Below are 14,742 nucleotides of genomic sequence, written 5' to 3'. Positions count from 1 at the left end.
TGAGAGGGTTTCAATTTTCTCGGCCACAAGTGAGAAAAGTAGACTGTTTCACAACAAGATATAGTACTATGGTTCCTTAACTGTTCCCATTAAACAATGGCACTCTGTATCTATAGAGACGGCGGCAATATTCGCTTCAGCACAGGGGGCTTTTGCTGGAGACTGTCAGGAGGGGACTTGCTGGATACACGAAGGGAGAAGACCAGACAGAGACGTCTGACGCTCCGCTGACGCTTGCAGAAAACTACATTAAGTATGATTCCCGCCTATAACTGACGGCGAGAGAGATGCATCATCTGTCCACGTCTCATCGAAACACACTGTCACCAAGCAATGGCTGACGCTTCGAGGACGGCACGAAATTGCCAGGGAGGTGATGCAGCTAACGTTCCTGGCAAATGTGCTAACAGGGCACACACGTCCATTGGAGTGTATACATATGATGGGGACCGGCTGTGACACAGCAGTCAACCAAAGTCAAAAAATGTGACTAATCATACAGTGCTTCCAGTGTGTCGTTTACCACTTTGTGAGTGGATGCTGTTCTAAAGAGCGTAATTCCCATTTATCTGTAAACAGCGCACGTGAGCGAATCTAATAGCAGCACTGTGTTACTACTATTGTACAGAGCAACTCTGTCAATACGCAGGTGTTTCAATCAGTAGGGCCATGGTAAACAGAGCGATTCGGAGTGATGTATAGTGTCTGCTACATAAATAATAAGTCTTTGATGTAATTGCTTCAGAGAAATATGAAAGTAAGCCAATCAGAAAAGTAACGCGAGACATGTAGCACGGGTCATGTCTTGGAGAATCTCTTACATCTGAGCCCATCACTTGCGCAGCGTACCTTTGGCGCAGAGGATAGCGCGTTGGACTTCTAATCCAAAGGTCGTGAGTTCGATCCCCACAAGGGACGGGCAATTTTTAAAAATATGTGCCAATCACGAGATGGGTATTGACATATGGGTAACCACAAGCGTCTTCAAAAGGTGAAAATTGTTGTGACCTCAGTTCTATGCTTAAATATGTTAACCTTACACATACAAGCAAAATTCTCGTAGATCTGTTATCCATGACGCTGTTATGTGTAAATGCTGTAGAAACGGAACCATATCTTCACGTGCCTGTTCACGCAAATTTTCTTTCAATACCCAATTTTTACCTACAGATAGAAATATAGCAATAGAACGCACATTTTGTACAGAAACAAATACAATGAAGAGTGAAATAATTTTGTATTACTTCACGAGTCAATGTATGTAATCCCAGTCATGATCTTTAATTCTTCCAGCCCAAGCTGAGAGGGTTTCAGTTTTCTCGGCCACAAGTGAGAAAAGTAGACTGTTTCACAACAAGATATAGTACTATGGTTCCTTAACTGTTCCCATTAAACAATGGCACTCTGTATCTATAGAGACGGCGGCAATATTCGCTTCAGCACAGGGGGCTTTTGCTGGAGACTGTCAGGAGGGGACTTGCTGGATACATGAAGGGAGAAGACCAGACAGAGACGTCTGACGCTCCGCTGACGCTTGCAGAAAACTACATTAAGTATGATTCCCGCCTATAACTGACGGCGAGAGAGATGCATCATCTGTCCACGTCTCATCGAAACACACTGTCACCAAGCAATGGCTGACGCTTCGAGGACGGCACGAAATTCCCAGGGAGGTGATGCAGCTAACGTTCCTGGCAAATGTGCTAACAGGGCACACACGTCCATTGGAGTGTATACATATGATGGGGACCGGCTGTGACACAGCAGTCAACCATAGTCAAAAAATGTGACTAATCATACAGTGCTTCCAGTGTGTCGTTTACCACTTTGTGAGTGGATGCTGTTCTAAAGAGCGTAATTCCCATTTATCTGTAAACAGCGCACGTGAGCGAATCTAATAGCAGCACTGTGTTACTACTATTGTACAGAGCAACTCTGTCAATACGCAGGTGTTTCAATCAGTAGGGCCATGGTAAACAGAGCGATTCGGAGTGATGTATAGTGTCTGCTACATAAATAATAAGTCTTTGATGTAATTGCTTCAGAGAAATATGAAAGTAAGCCAATCAGAAAAGTAACGCGAGACATGTAGCACGGGTCATGTCTTGGAGAATCTCTTACATCTGAGCCCATCACTTGCGCAGCGTCCCTTTGGCGCAGAGGATAGCGCGTTGGACTTCTAATCCAAAGGTCGTGGGTTCGATCCCCACAAGGGACGGGCAATTTTTGAAAATATGTGCCAATCACGAGATGGGTATTGACATATGGGTAACCACAAGCGTCTTCAAAAGGTGAAAATTGTTGTGACCTCAGTTCTATGCTTAAATATGTTAACCTTACACATACAAGCAAAATTCTCGTAGATCTGTTATCCATGACGCTGTTATGTGTAAATGCTGTAGAAACGGAACCATATCTTCACGTGCCTGTTCACGCAAATTTTCTTTCAATACCCAATTTTTACCTACAGATAGAAATATAGCAATAGAACGCACATTTTGTACAGAAACAAATACAATGAAGAGTGAAATAATTTTGTATTACTTCACGAGTCAATGTATGTAATCCCAGTCATGATCTTTAATTCTTCCAGCCCAAGCTGAGAGGGTTTCAGTTTTCTCGGCCACAAGTGAGAAAAGTAGACTGTTTCACAACAAGATATAGTACTATGGTTCCTTAACTGTTCCCATTAAACAATGGCACTCTGTATCTATAGAGACGGCGGCAATATTCGCTTCAGCACAGGGGGCTTTTGCTGGAGACTGTCAGGAGGGGACTTGCTGGATACATGAAGGGAGAAGACCAGACAGAGACGTCTGACGCTCCGCTGACGCTTGCAGAAAACTACATTAAGTATGATTCCCGCCTATAACTGACGGCGAGAGAGATGCATCATCTGTCCACGTCTCATCGAAACACACTGTCACCAAGCAATGGCTGACGCTTCGAGGACGGCACGAAATTGCCAGGGAGGTGATGCAGCTAACGTTCCTGGCAAATGTGCTAACAGGGCACACACGTCCATTGGAGTGTATACATATGATGGGGACCGGCTGTGACACAGCAGTCAACCATAGTCAAAAAATGTGACTAATCATACAGTGCTTCCAGTGTGTCGTTTACCACTTTGTGAGTGGATGCTGTTCTAAAGAGCGTAATTCCCATTTATCTGTAAACAGCGCACGTGAGCGAATCTAATAGCAGCACTGTGTTACTACTATTGTACAGAGCAACTCTGTCAATACGCAGGTGTTTCAATCAGTAGGGCCATGGTAAACAGAGCGATTCGGAGTGATGTATAGTGTCTGCTACATAAATAATAAGTCTTTGATGTAATTGCTTCAGAGAAATATGAAAGTAAGCCAATCAGAAAAGTAACGCGAGACATGTAGCACGGGTCATGTCTTGGAGAATCTCTTACATCTGAGCCCATCACTTGCGCAGCGTCCCTTTGGCGCAGAGGATAGCGCGTTGGACTTCTAATCCAAAGGTCGTGGGTTCGATCCCCACAAGGGACGGGCAATTTTTGAAAATATGTGCCAATCACGAGATTGGTATTGACATATGGGTAACCACAAGCGTCTTCAAAAGGTGAAAATTGTTGTGACCTCAGTTCTATGCTTAAATATGTTAACCTTACACATACAAGCAAAATTCTCGTAGATCTGTTATCCATGACGCTGTTATGTGTAAATGCTGTAGAAACGGAACCATATCTTCACGTGCCTGTTCACGCAAATTTACTTTCAATACCCAATTTTTACCTACAGATAGAAATATAGCAATAGAACGCACATTTTGTACAGAAACAAATACAATGAAGAGTGAAATAATTTTGTATTACTTCACGAGTCAATGCATGTAATCCCAGTCATGATCTTTAATTCTTCCAGCCCAAGCTGAGAGGGTTTCAGTTTTCTCGGCCACAAGTGAGAAAAGTAGACTGTTTCACAACAAGATATAGTACTATGGTTCCTTAACTGTTCACATTAAACAATGGCACTCTGTATCTATAGAGACGGCGGCAATATTCGCTTCAGCACAGGGGGCTTTTGCTGGAGACTGTCAGGAGGGGACTTGCTGGATACATGAAGGGAGAAGACCAGACAGAGACGTCTGACGCTCCGCTGACGCTTGCAGAAAACTACATTAAGTATGATTCCCGCCTATAACTGACGGCGAGAGAGATGCATCATCTGTCCACGTCTCATCGAAACACACTGTCACCAAGCAATGGCTGACGCTTCGAGGACGGCACGAAATTGCCAGGGAGGTGATGCAGCTAACGTTCCTGGCAAATGTGCTAACAGGGCACACACGTCCATTGGAGTGTATACATATGATGGGGACCGGCTGTGACACAGCAGTCAACCAAAGTCAAAAAATGTGACTAATCATACAGTGCTTCCAGTGTGTCGTTTACCACTTTGTGAGTGGATGCTGTTCTAAAGAGCGTAATTCCCATTTATCTGTAAACAGCGCACGTGAGCGAATCTAATAGCAGCACTGTGTTACTACTATTGTACAGAGCAACTCTGTCAATACGCAGGTGTTTCAATCAGTAGGGCCATGGTAAACAGAGCGATTCGGAGTGATGTATAGTGTCTGCTACATAAATAATAAGTCTTTGATGTAATTGCTTCAGAGAAATATGAAAGTAAGCCAATCAGAAAAGTAACGCGAGACATGTAGCACGGGTCATGTCTTGGAGAATCTCTTACATCTGAGCCCATCACTTGCGCAGCGTCCCTTTGGCGCAGAGGATAGCGCGTTGGACTTCTAATCCAAAGGTCGTGAGTTCGATCCCCACAAGGGACGGGCAATTTTTAAAAATATGTGCCAATCACGAGATGGGTATTGACATATGGGTAACCACAAGCGTCTTCAAAAGGTGAAAATTGTTGTGACCTCAGTTCTATGCTTAAATATGTTAACCTTACACATACAAGCAAAATTCTCGTAGATCTGTTATCCATGACGCTGTTATGTGTAAATGCTGTAGAAACGGAACCATATCTTCACGTGCCTGTTCACGCAAATTTTCTTTCAATACCCAATTTTTACCTACAGATAGAAATATAGCAATAGAACGCACATTTTGTACAGAAACAAATACAATGAAGAGTGAAATAATTTTGTATTACTTCACGAGTCAATGTATGTAATCCCAGTCATGATCTTTAATTCTTCCAGCCCAAGCTGAGAGGGTTTCAGTTTTCTCGGCCACAAGTGAGAAAAGTAGACTGTTTCACAACAAGATATAGTACTATGGTTCCTTAACTGTTCCCATTAAACAATGGCACTCTGTATCTATAGAGACGGCGGCAATATTCGCTTCAGCACAGGGGGCTTTTGCTGGAGACTGTCAGGAGGGGACTTGCTGGATACATGAAGGGAGAAGACCAGACAGAGACGTCTGACGCTCCGCTGACGCTTGCAGAAAACTACATTAAGTATGATTCCCGCCTATAACTGACGGCGAGAGAGATGCATCATCTGTCCACGTCTCATCGAAACACACTGTCACCAAGCAATGGCTGACGCTTCGAGGACGGCACGAAATTCCCAGGGAGGTGATGCAGCTAACGTTCCTGGCAAATGTGCTAACAGGGCACACACGTCCATTGGAGTGTATACATATGATGGGGACCGGCTGTGACACAGCAGTCAACCAAAGTCAAAAAATGTGACTAATCATACAGTGCTTCCAGTGTGTCGTTTACCACTTTGTGAGTGGATGCTGTTCTAAAGAGCGTAATTCCCATTTATCTGTAAACAGCGCACGTGAGCGAATCTAATAGCAGCACTGTGTTACTACTATTGTACAGAGCAACTCTGTCAATACGCAGGTGTTTCAATCAGTAGGGCCATGGTAAACAGAGCGATTCGGAGTGATGTATAGTGTCTGCTACATAAATAATAAGTCTTTGATGTAATTGCTTCAGAGAAATATGAAAGTAAGCCAATCAGAAAAGTAACGCGAGACATGTAGCACGGGTCATGTCTTGGAGAATCTCTTACATCTGAGCCCATCACTTGCGCAGCGTCCCTTTGGCGCAGAGGATAGCGCGTTGGACTTCTAATCCAAAGGTCGTGGGTTCGATCCCCACAAGGGACGGGCAATTTTTGAAAATATGTGCCAATCACGAGATTGGTATTGACATATGGGTAACCACAAGCGTCTTCAAAAGGTGAAAATTGTTGTGACCTCAGTTCTATGCTTATATATGTTAACCTTACACATACAAGCAAAATTCTCGTAGATCTGTTATCCATGACGCTGTTATGTGTAAATGCTGTAGAAACGGAACCATATCTTCACGTGCCTGTTCACGCAAATTTTCTTTCAATACCCAATTTTTACCTACAGATAGAAATATAGCAATAGAACGCACATTTTGTACAGAAACAAATACAATGAAGAGTGAAATAATTTTGTATTACTTCACGAGTCAATGTATGTAATCCCAGTCATGATCTTTAATTCTTCCAGCCCAAGCTGAGAGGGTTTCAGTTTTCTCGGCCACAAGTGAGAAAAGTAGACTGTTTCACAACAAGATATAGTACTATGGTTCCTTAACTGTTCCCATTAAACAATGGCACTCTGTATCTATAGAGACGGCGGCAATATTCGCTTCAGCACAGGGGGCTTTTGCTGGAGACTGTCAGGAGGGGACTTGCTGGATACATGAAGGGAGAAGACCAGACAGAGACGTCTGACGCTCCGCTGACGCTTGCAGAAAACTACATTAAGTATGATTCCCGCCTATAACTGACGGCGAGAGAGATGCATCATCTGTCCACGTCTCATCGAAACACACTGTCACCAAGCAATGGCTGACGCTTCGAGGACGGCACGAAATTGCCAGGGAGGTGATGCAGCTAACGTTCCTGGCAAATGTGCTAACAGGGCACACACGTCCATTGGAGTGTATACATATGATGGGGACCGGCTGTGACACAGCAGTCAACCATAGTCAAAAAATGTGACTAATCATACAGTGCTTCCAGTGTGTCGTTTACCACTTTGTGAGTGGATGCTGTTCTAAAGAGCGTAATTCCCATTTATCTGTAAACAGCGCACGTGAGCGAATCTAATAGCAGCACTGTGTTACTACTATTGTACAGAGCAACTCTGTCAATACGCAGGTGTTTCAATCAGTAGGGCCATGGTAAACAGAGCGATTCGGAGTGATGTATAGTGTCTGCTACATAAATAATAAGTCTTTGATGTAATTGCTTCAGAGAAATATGAAAGTAAGCCTATCAGAAAAGTAACGCGAGACATGTAGCACGGGTCATGTCTTGGAGAATCTCTTACATCTGAGCCCATCACTTGCGCAGCGTCCCTTTGGCGCAGAGGATAGCGCGTTGGACTTCTAATCCAAAGGTCGTGGGTTCGATCCCCACAAGGGACGGGCAATTTTTAAAAATATGTGCCAATCACGAGATGGGTATTGACATATGGGTAACCACAAGCGTCTTCAAAAGGTGAAAATTGTTGTGACCTCAGTTCTATGCTTAAATATGTTAACCTTACACATACAAGCAAAATTCTCGTAGATCTGTTATCCATGACGCTGTTATGTGTAAATGCTGTAGAAACGGAACCATATCTTCACGTGCCTGTTCACGCAAATTTACTTTCAATACCCAATTTTTACCTACAGATAGAAATATAGCAATAGAACGCACATTTTGTACAGAAACAAATACAATGAAGAGTGAAATAATTTTGTATTACTTCACGAGTCAATGCATGTAATCCCAGTCATGATCTTTAATTCTTCCAGCCCAAGCTGAGAGGGTTTCAGTTTTCTCGGCCACAAGTGAGAAAAGTAGACTGTTTCACAACAAGATATAGTACTATGGTTCCTTAACTGTTCACATTAAACAATGGCACTCTGTATCTATAGAGACGGCGGCAATATTCGCTTCAGCACAGGGGGCTTTTGCTGGAGACTGTCAGGAGGGGACTTGCTGGATACATGAAGGGAGAAGACCAGACAGAGACGTCTGACGCTCCGCTGACGCTTGCAGAAAACTACATTAAGTATGATTCCCGCCTATAACTGACGGCGAGAGAGATGCATCATCTGTCCACGTCTCATCGAAACACACTGTCACCAAGCAATGGCTGACGCTTCGAGGACGGCACGAAATTGCCAGGGAGGTGATGCAGCTAACGTTCCTGGCAAATGTGCTAACAGGGCACACACGTCCATTGGAGTGTATACATATGATGGGGACCGGCTGTGACACAGCAGTCAACCATAGTCAAAAAATGTGACTAATCATACAGTGCTTCCAGTGTGTCGTTTACCACTTTGTGAGTGGATGCTGTTCTAAAGAGCGTAATTCCCATTTATCTGTAAACAGCGCACGTGAGCGAATCTAATAGCAGCACTGTGTTACTACTATTGTACAGAGCAACTCTGTCAATACGCAGGTGTTTCAATCAGTAGGGCCATGGTAAACAGAGCGATTCGGAGTGATGTATAGTGTCTGCTACATAAATAATAAGTCTTTGATGTAATTGCTTCAGAGAAATATGAAAGTAAGCCTATCAGAAAAGTAACGCGAGACATGTAGCACGGGTCATGTCTTGGAGAATCTCTTACATCTGAGCCCATCACTTGCGCAGCGTCCCTTTGGCGCAGAGGATAGCGCGTTGGACTTCTCATCCAAAGGTCGTGGGTTCGATCCCCACAAGGGACGGGCAATTTTTAAAAATATGTGCCATTCACGAGATGGGTATTGACATATGGGTAACCACAAGCGTCTTCAAAAGGTGAAAATTGTTGTGACCTCAGTTCTATGCTTAAATATGTTAACCTTACACATACAAGCAAAATTCTCGTAGATCTGTTATCCATGACGCTGTTATGTGTAAATGCTGTAGAAACGGAACCATATCTTCACGTGCCTGTTCACGCAAATTTTCTTTCAATACCCAATTTTTACCTACAGATAGAAATATAGCAATAGAACGCACATTTTGTACAGAAACAAATACAATGAAGAGTGAAATAATTTTGTATTACTTCACGAGTCAATGTATGTAATCCCAGTCATGATCTTTAATTCTTCCAGCCCAAGCTGAGAGGGTTTCAGTTTTCTCGGCCACAAGTGAGAAAAGTAGACTGTTTCACAACAAGATATAGTACTATGGTTCCTTAACTGTTCCCATTAAACAATGGCACTCTGTATCTATAGAGACGGCGGCAATATTCGCTTCAGCACAGGGGGCTTTTGCTGGAGACTGTCAGGAGGGGACTTGCTGGATACATGAAGGGAGAAGACCAGACAGAGACGTCTGACGCTCCGCTGACGCTTGCAGAAAACTACATTAAGTATGATTCCCGCCTATAACTGACGGCGAGAGAGATGCATCATCTGTCCACGTCTCATCGAAACACACTGTCACCAAGCAATGGCTGACGCTTCGAGGACGGCACGAAATTGCCAGGGAGGTGATGCAGCTAACGTTCCTGGCAAATGTGCTAACAGGGCACACACGTCCATTGGAGTGTATACATATGATGGGGACCGGCTGTGACACAGCAGTCAACCAAAGTCAAAAAATGTGACTAATCATACAGTGCTTCCAGTGTGTCGTTTACCACTTTGTGAGTGGATGCTGTTCTAAAGAGCGTAATTCCCATTTATCTGTAAACAGCGCACGTGAGCGAATCTAATAGCAGCACTGTGTTACTACTATTGTACAGAGCAACTCTGTCAATACGCACGTGTTTCAATCAGTAGGGCCATGGTAAACAGAGCGATTCGGAGTGATGTATAGTGTCTGCTACATAAATAATAAGTCTTTGATGTAATTGCTTGAGAGAAATATGAAAGTAAGCCTATCAGAAAAGTAACGCGAGACATGTAGCACGGGTCATGTCTTGGAGAATCTCTTACATCTGAGCCCATCACTTGCGCAGCGTCCCTTTGGCGCAGAGGATATAGCGTTGGACTTCTAATCCAAAGGTCATGGGTTCGATCCCCACAAGGGACGGGCAATTTTTAAAAATATGTGCCAATCACGAGATGGGTATTGACATATGGGTAACCACAAGCGTCTTCAAAAGGTGAAAATTGTTGTGACCTCAGTTCTATGCTTAAATATGTTAACCTTACACATACAAGCAAAATTCTCGTAGATCTGTTATCCATGACGCTGTTATGTGTAAATGCTGTAGAAACGGAACCATATTTTCACGTGCCTGTTCACGCAAATTTTCTTTCAATACCCAATTTTTACCTACAGATAGAAATATAGCAATAGAACGCACATTTTGTACAGAAACAAATACAATGAAGAGTGAAATAATTTTGTATTACTTCACGAGTCAATGTATGTAATCCCAGTCATGATCTTTAATTCTTCCAGCCCAAGCTGAGAGGGTTTCAGTTTTCTCGGCCACAAGTGAGAAAAGTAGACTGTTTCACAACAAGATATAGTACTATGGTTCCTTAACTGTTCCCATTAAACAATGGCACTCTGTATCTATAGAGACGGCGGCAATATTCGCTTCAGCACAGGGGGCTTTTGCTGGAGACTGTCAGGAGGGGACTTGCTGGATACATGAAGGGAGAAGACCAGACAGAGACGTCTGGCGCTCCGCTGACGCTTGCAGAAAACTACATTAAGTATGATTCCCGCCTATAACTGACGGCAAGAGAGATGCATCATCTGTCCACGTCTCATCGAAACACACTGTCACCAAGCAATGGCTGACGCTTCGAGGACGGCACGAAATTGCCAGGCAGGTGATGCAGCTAACGTTCCTGGCAAATGTGCTAACAGGGCACACACGTCCATTGGAGTGTATACATATGATGGGGACCGGCTGTGACACAGCAGTCAACCAAAGTCAAAAAATGTGACTAATCATACAGTGCTTCCAGTGTGTCGTTTACCACTTTGTGAGTGGATGCTGTTCTAAAGAGCGTAATTCCCATTTATCTGTAAACAGCGCACGTGAGCGAATCTAATAGCAGCACTGTGTTACTACTATTGTACAGAGCAACTCTGTCAATACGCAGGTGTTTCAATCAGTAGGGCCATGGTAAACAGAGCGATTCGGAGTGATGTATAGTGTCTGCTACATAAATAATAAGTCTTTGATGTAATTGCTTGAGAGAAATATGAAAGTAAGCCTATCAGAAAAGTAACGCGAGACATGTAGCACGGGTCATGTCTTGGAGAATCTCTTACATCTGAGCCCATCACTTGCGCAGCGTCCCTTTGGACTTCTAATCCAAAGGTCGTGGGTTCGATCCCCACAAGGGACGGGCAATTTTTAAAAATATGTGCCAATCACGAGATGGGTATTGACATATGGGTAACCACAAGCGTCTTCAAAAGGTGAAAATTGTTGTGACCTCAGTTCTATGCTTAAATATGTTAACCTTACACATACAAGCAAAATTCTCGTAGATCTGTTATCCATGACGCTGTTATGTGTAAATGCTGTAGAAACGGAACCATATCTTCACGTGCCTGTTCACGCAAATTTTCTTTCAATACCCAATTTTTACCTACAGATAGAAATATAGCAATAGAACGCACATTTTGTACAGAAACAAATACAATGAAGAGTGAAATAATTTTGTATTACTTCACGAGTCAATGTATGTAATCCCAGTCATGATCTTTAATTCTTCCAGCCCAAGCTGAGAGGGTTTCAGTTTTCTCGGCCACAAGTGAGAAAAGTAGACTGTTTCACAACAAGATATAGTACTATGGTTCCTTAACTGTTCCCATTAAACAATGGCACTCTGTATCTATAGAGACGGCGGCAATATTCGCTTCAGCACAGGGGGCTTTTGCTGGAGACTGTCAGGAGGGGACTTGCTGGATACATGAAGGGAGAAGACCAGACAGAGACGTCTGACGCTCCGCTGACGCTTGCAGAAAACTACATTAAGTATGATTCCCGCCTATAACTGACGGCGAGAGAGATGCATCATCTGTCCACGTCTCATCGAAACACACTGTCACCAAGCAATGGCCGACGCTTCGAGGACGGCACGAAATTGCCAGGGAGGTGATGCAGCTAACGTTCCTGGCAAATGTGCTAACAGGGCACACACGTCCATTGGAGTGTATACATATGATGGGGACCGGCTGTGACACAGCAGTCAACCAAAGTCAAAAAATGTGACTAATCATACAGTACTTCCAGTGTGTCGTTTACCACTTTGTGAGTGGATGCTGTTCTAAAGAGCGTAATTCCCATTTATCTGTAAACAGCGCACGTGAGCGAATCTAATAGCAGCACTGTGTTACTACTATTGTACAGAGCAACTCTGTCAATACGCAGGTGTTTCAATCAGTAGGGCCATGGTAAACAGAGCGATTCGGAGTGATGTATAGTGTCTGCTACATAAATAATAAGTCTTTGATGTAATTGCTTCAGAGAAATATGAAAGTAAGCCAATCAGAAAAGTAACGCGAGACATGTAGCACGGGTCATGTCTTGGAGAATCTCTTACATCTGAGCCCATCACTTGCGCAGCGTCCCTTTGGCGCAGAGGATAGCGCGTTGGACTTCTAATCCAAAGGTCGTGGGTTCGATCCCCACAAGGGACGGGCAATTTTTGAAAATATGTGCCAATCACGAGATTGGTATTGACATATGGGTAACCACAAGCGTCTTCAAAAGGTGAAAATTGTTGTGACCTCAGTTCTATGCTTATATATGTTAACCTTACACATACAAGCAAAATTCTCGTAGATCTGTTATCCATGACGCTGTTATGTGTAAATGCTGTAGAAACGGAACCATATCTTCACGTGCCTGTTCACGCAAATTTTCTTTCAATACCCAATTTTTACCTACAGATAGAAATATAGCAATAGAACGCACATTTTGTACAGAAACAAATACAATGAAGAGTGAAATAATTTTGTATTACTTCACGAGTCAATGTATGTAATCCCAGTCATGATCTTTAATTCTTCCAGCCCAAGCTGAGAGGGTTTCAGTTTTCTCGGCCACAAGTGAGAAAAGTAGACTGTTTCACAACAAGATATAGTACTATGGTTCCTTAACTGTTCCCATTAAACAATGGCACTCTGTATCTATAGAGACGGCGGCAATATTCGCTTCAGCACAGGGGGCTTTTGCTGGAGACTGTCAGGAGGGGACTTGCTGGATACATGAAGGGAGAAGACCAGACAGAGACGTCTGACGCTCCGCTGACGCTTGCAGAAAACTACATTAAGTATGATTCCCGCCTATAACTGACGGCGAGAGAGATGCATCATCTGTCCACGTCTCATCGAAACACACTGTCACCAAGCAATGGCTGACGCTTCGAGGACGGCACGAAATTGCCAGGGAGGTGATGCAGCTAACGTTCCTGGCAAATGTGCTAACAGGGCACACACGTCCATTGGAGTGTATACATATGATGGGGACCGGCTGTGACACAGCAGTCAACCAAAGTCAAAAAATGTGACTAATCATACAGTGCTTCCAGTGTGTCGTTTACCACTTTGTGAGTGGATGCTGTTCTAAAGAGCGTAATTCCCATTTATCTGTAAACAGCGCACGTGAGCGAATCTAATAGCAGCACTGTGTTACTACTATTGTACAGAGCAACTCTGTCAATACGCACGTGTTTCAATCAGTAGGGCCATGGTAAACAGAGCGATTCGGAGTGATGTATAGTGTCTGCTACATAAATAATAAGTCTTTGATGTAATTGCTTGAGAGAAATATGAAAGTAAGCCTATCAGAAAAGTAATGCGAGACATGTAGCACGGGTCATGTCTTGGATAATCTCTTACATCTGAGCCCATCACTTGCGCAGCGTCCCTTTGGCGCAGAGGATAGCGCGTTGGACTTCTCATCCAAAGGTCGTGGGTTCGATCCCCACAAGGGACGGGCAATTTTTAAAAATATGTGCCAATCACGAGATGGGTATTGACATATGGGTAACCACAGGCGTCTTCAAAAGGTGAAAATTGTTGTGACCTCAGTTCTATGCTTAAATATGTTAACCTTACACATACAAGCAAAATTCTCGTAGATCCGTTATCCATGACGCTGTTATGTGTAAATGCTGTAGAAACGGAACCATATCCTCACGTGCCTGTTCACGCAAATTTTCTTTCAATACCCAGTTTTTACCTACAGATAGAAATATAGCAATAGAACGCACATTTTGTACAGAAACAAATACATTGAAGAGTGAAATAGTTTTGTATTACTTCACGAGTCAATGTATGTAATCCCAGTCATGATCTTTAATTCTTCCAGCCCAAGCTGAGAGGGTTTCAGTTTTCTCAGCCACAAGTGAGAAAAGTAGACTGTTTCACAACAAGATATAGTACTATGGTTCCTTAACTGTTCCCATTAAACAATGGCACTCTGTATCTATAGAGACGGCGGCAATATTCGCTTCAGTACAGGGGGCTTTTGCTGGAGACTGTCAGGAGGGGACTTGCTGGATACATGAAGGGAGAGACCAGACAGAGACGTCTGACGCTCCGCTGACGCTTGCAGAAAACTACATTAAGTATGATTCCCGCCTATAACTGACGGCGAGAGAGATGCATCATCTGTCCACGTCTCATCGAAACACACTGTCACCAAGCAATGGCTGACGCTTCGAGGACGGCACGAAATTGCCAGGGAGGTGATGCAGCTAACGTTCCTGGCAAATGTGCTAACAGGGCACACACGTCCATTGGAGTGTATACATATGATGGGGACCGGCTGTGACACA

General features: G+C 43.6%; 10 non-coding genes across 10 annotated transcripts; all 10 read left to right on the top strand.

Annotated features, from left to right (window-relative positions):
• Positions 1-845: 845 nt before the first annotated feature.
• Positions 846-918, top strand: Trnar-ucu. The gene has a single exon. It is a non-coding gene; the product is annotated as a tRNA-Arg (tRNA).
• Positions 919-2,145: 1,227 nt separating this feature from the next.
• Positions 2,146-2,218, top strand: Trnar-ucu. The gene has a single exon. It is a non-coding gene; the product is annotated as a tRNA-Arg (tRNA).
• A 1,227-nt stretch (positions 2,219-3,445) lies between these two features.
• Positions 3,446-3,518, top strand: Trnar-ucu. The gene has a single exon. It is a non-coding gene; the product is annotated as a tRNA-Arg (tRNA).
• Positions 3,519-4,745: 1,227 nt separating this feature from the next.
• Trnar-ucu lies at positions 4,746-4,818 on the top strand. The gene has a single exon. It is a non-coding gene; the product is annotated as a tRNA-Arg (tRNA).
• A 1,227-nt stretch (positions 4,819-6,045) lies between these two features.
• Positions 6,046-6,118, top strand: Trnar-ucu. Its single transcript has one exon. It is a non-coding gene; the product is annotated as a tRNA-Arg (tRNA).
• Positions 6,119-7,345: 1,227 nt separating this feature from the next.
• On the top strand, positions 7,346-7,418 carry Trnar-ucu. Its single transcript has one exon. It is a non-coding gene; the product is annotated as a tRNA-Arg (tRNA).
• Positions 7,419-8,645: 1,227 nt separating this feature from the next.
• Positions 8,646-8,718, top strand: Trnar-ucu. Its single transcript has one exon. It is a non-coding gene; the product is annotated as a tRNA-Arg (tRNA).
• A 1,227-nt stretch (positions 8,719-9,945) lies between these two features.
• On the top strand, positions 9,946-10,018 carry Trnar-ucu. The gene has a single exon. It is a non-coding gene; the product is annotated as a tRNA-Arg (tRNA).
• A 2,507-nt stretch (positions 10,019-12,525) lies between these two features.
• On the top strand, positions 12,526-12,598 carry Trnar-ucu. The gene has a single exon. It is a non-coding gene; the product is annotated as a tRNA-Arg (tRNA).
• A 1,227-nt stretch (positions 12,599-13,825) lies between these two features.
• On the top strand, positions 13,826-13,898 carry Trnar-ucu. Its single transcript has one exon. It is a non-coding gene; the product is annotated as a tRNA-Arg (tRNA).
• The last annotated feature ends 844 nt before the right edge of the window (positions 13,899-14,742 follow it).

The sequence above is a fragment of the Schistocerca piceifrons genome, chromosome 1 (genome assembly GCF_021461385.2).
Source record: "Schistocerca piceifrons isolate TAMUIC-IGC-003096 chromosome 1, iqSchPice1.1, whole genome shotgun sequence".
Lineage (NCBI taxonomy): Eukaryota > Metazoa > Arthropoda > Insecta > Orthoptera > Acrididae > Schistocerca > Schistocerca piceifrons.
The sequence above is the reverse complement of the archived record's forward strand: the minus strand, read 5'-3'. Positions and strand labels throughout refer to the sequence as shown.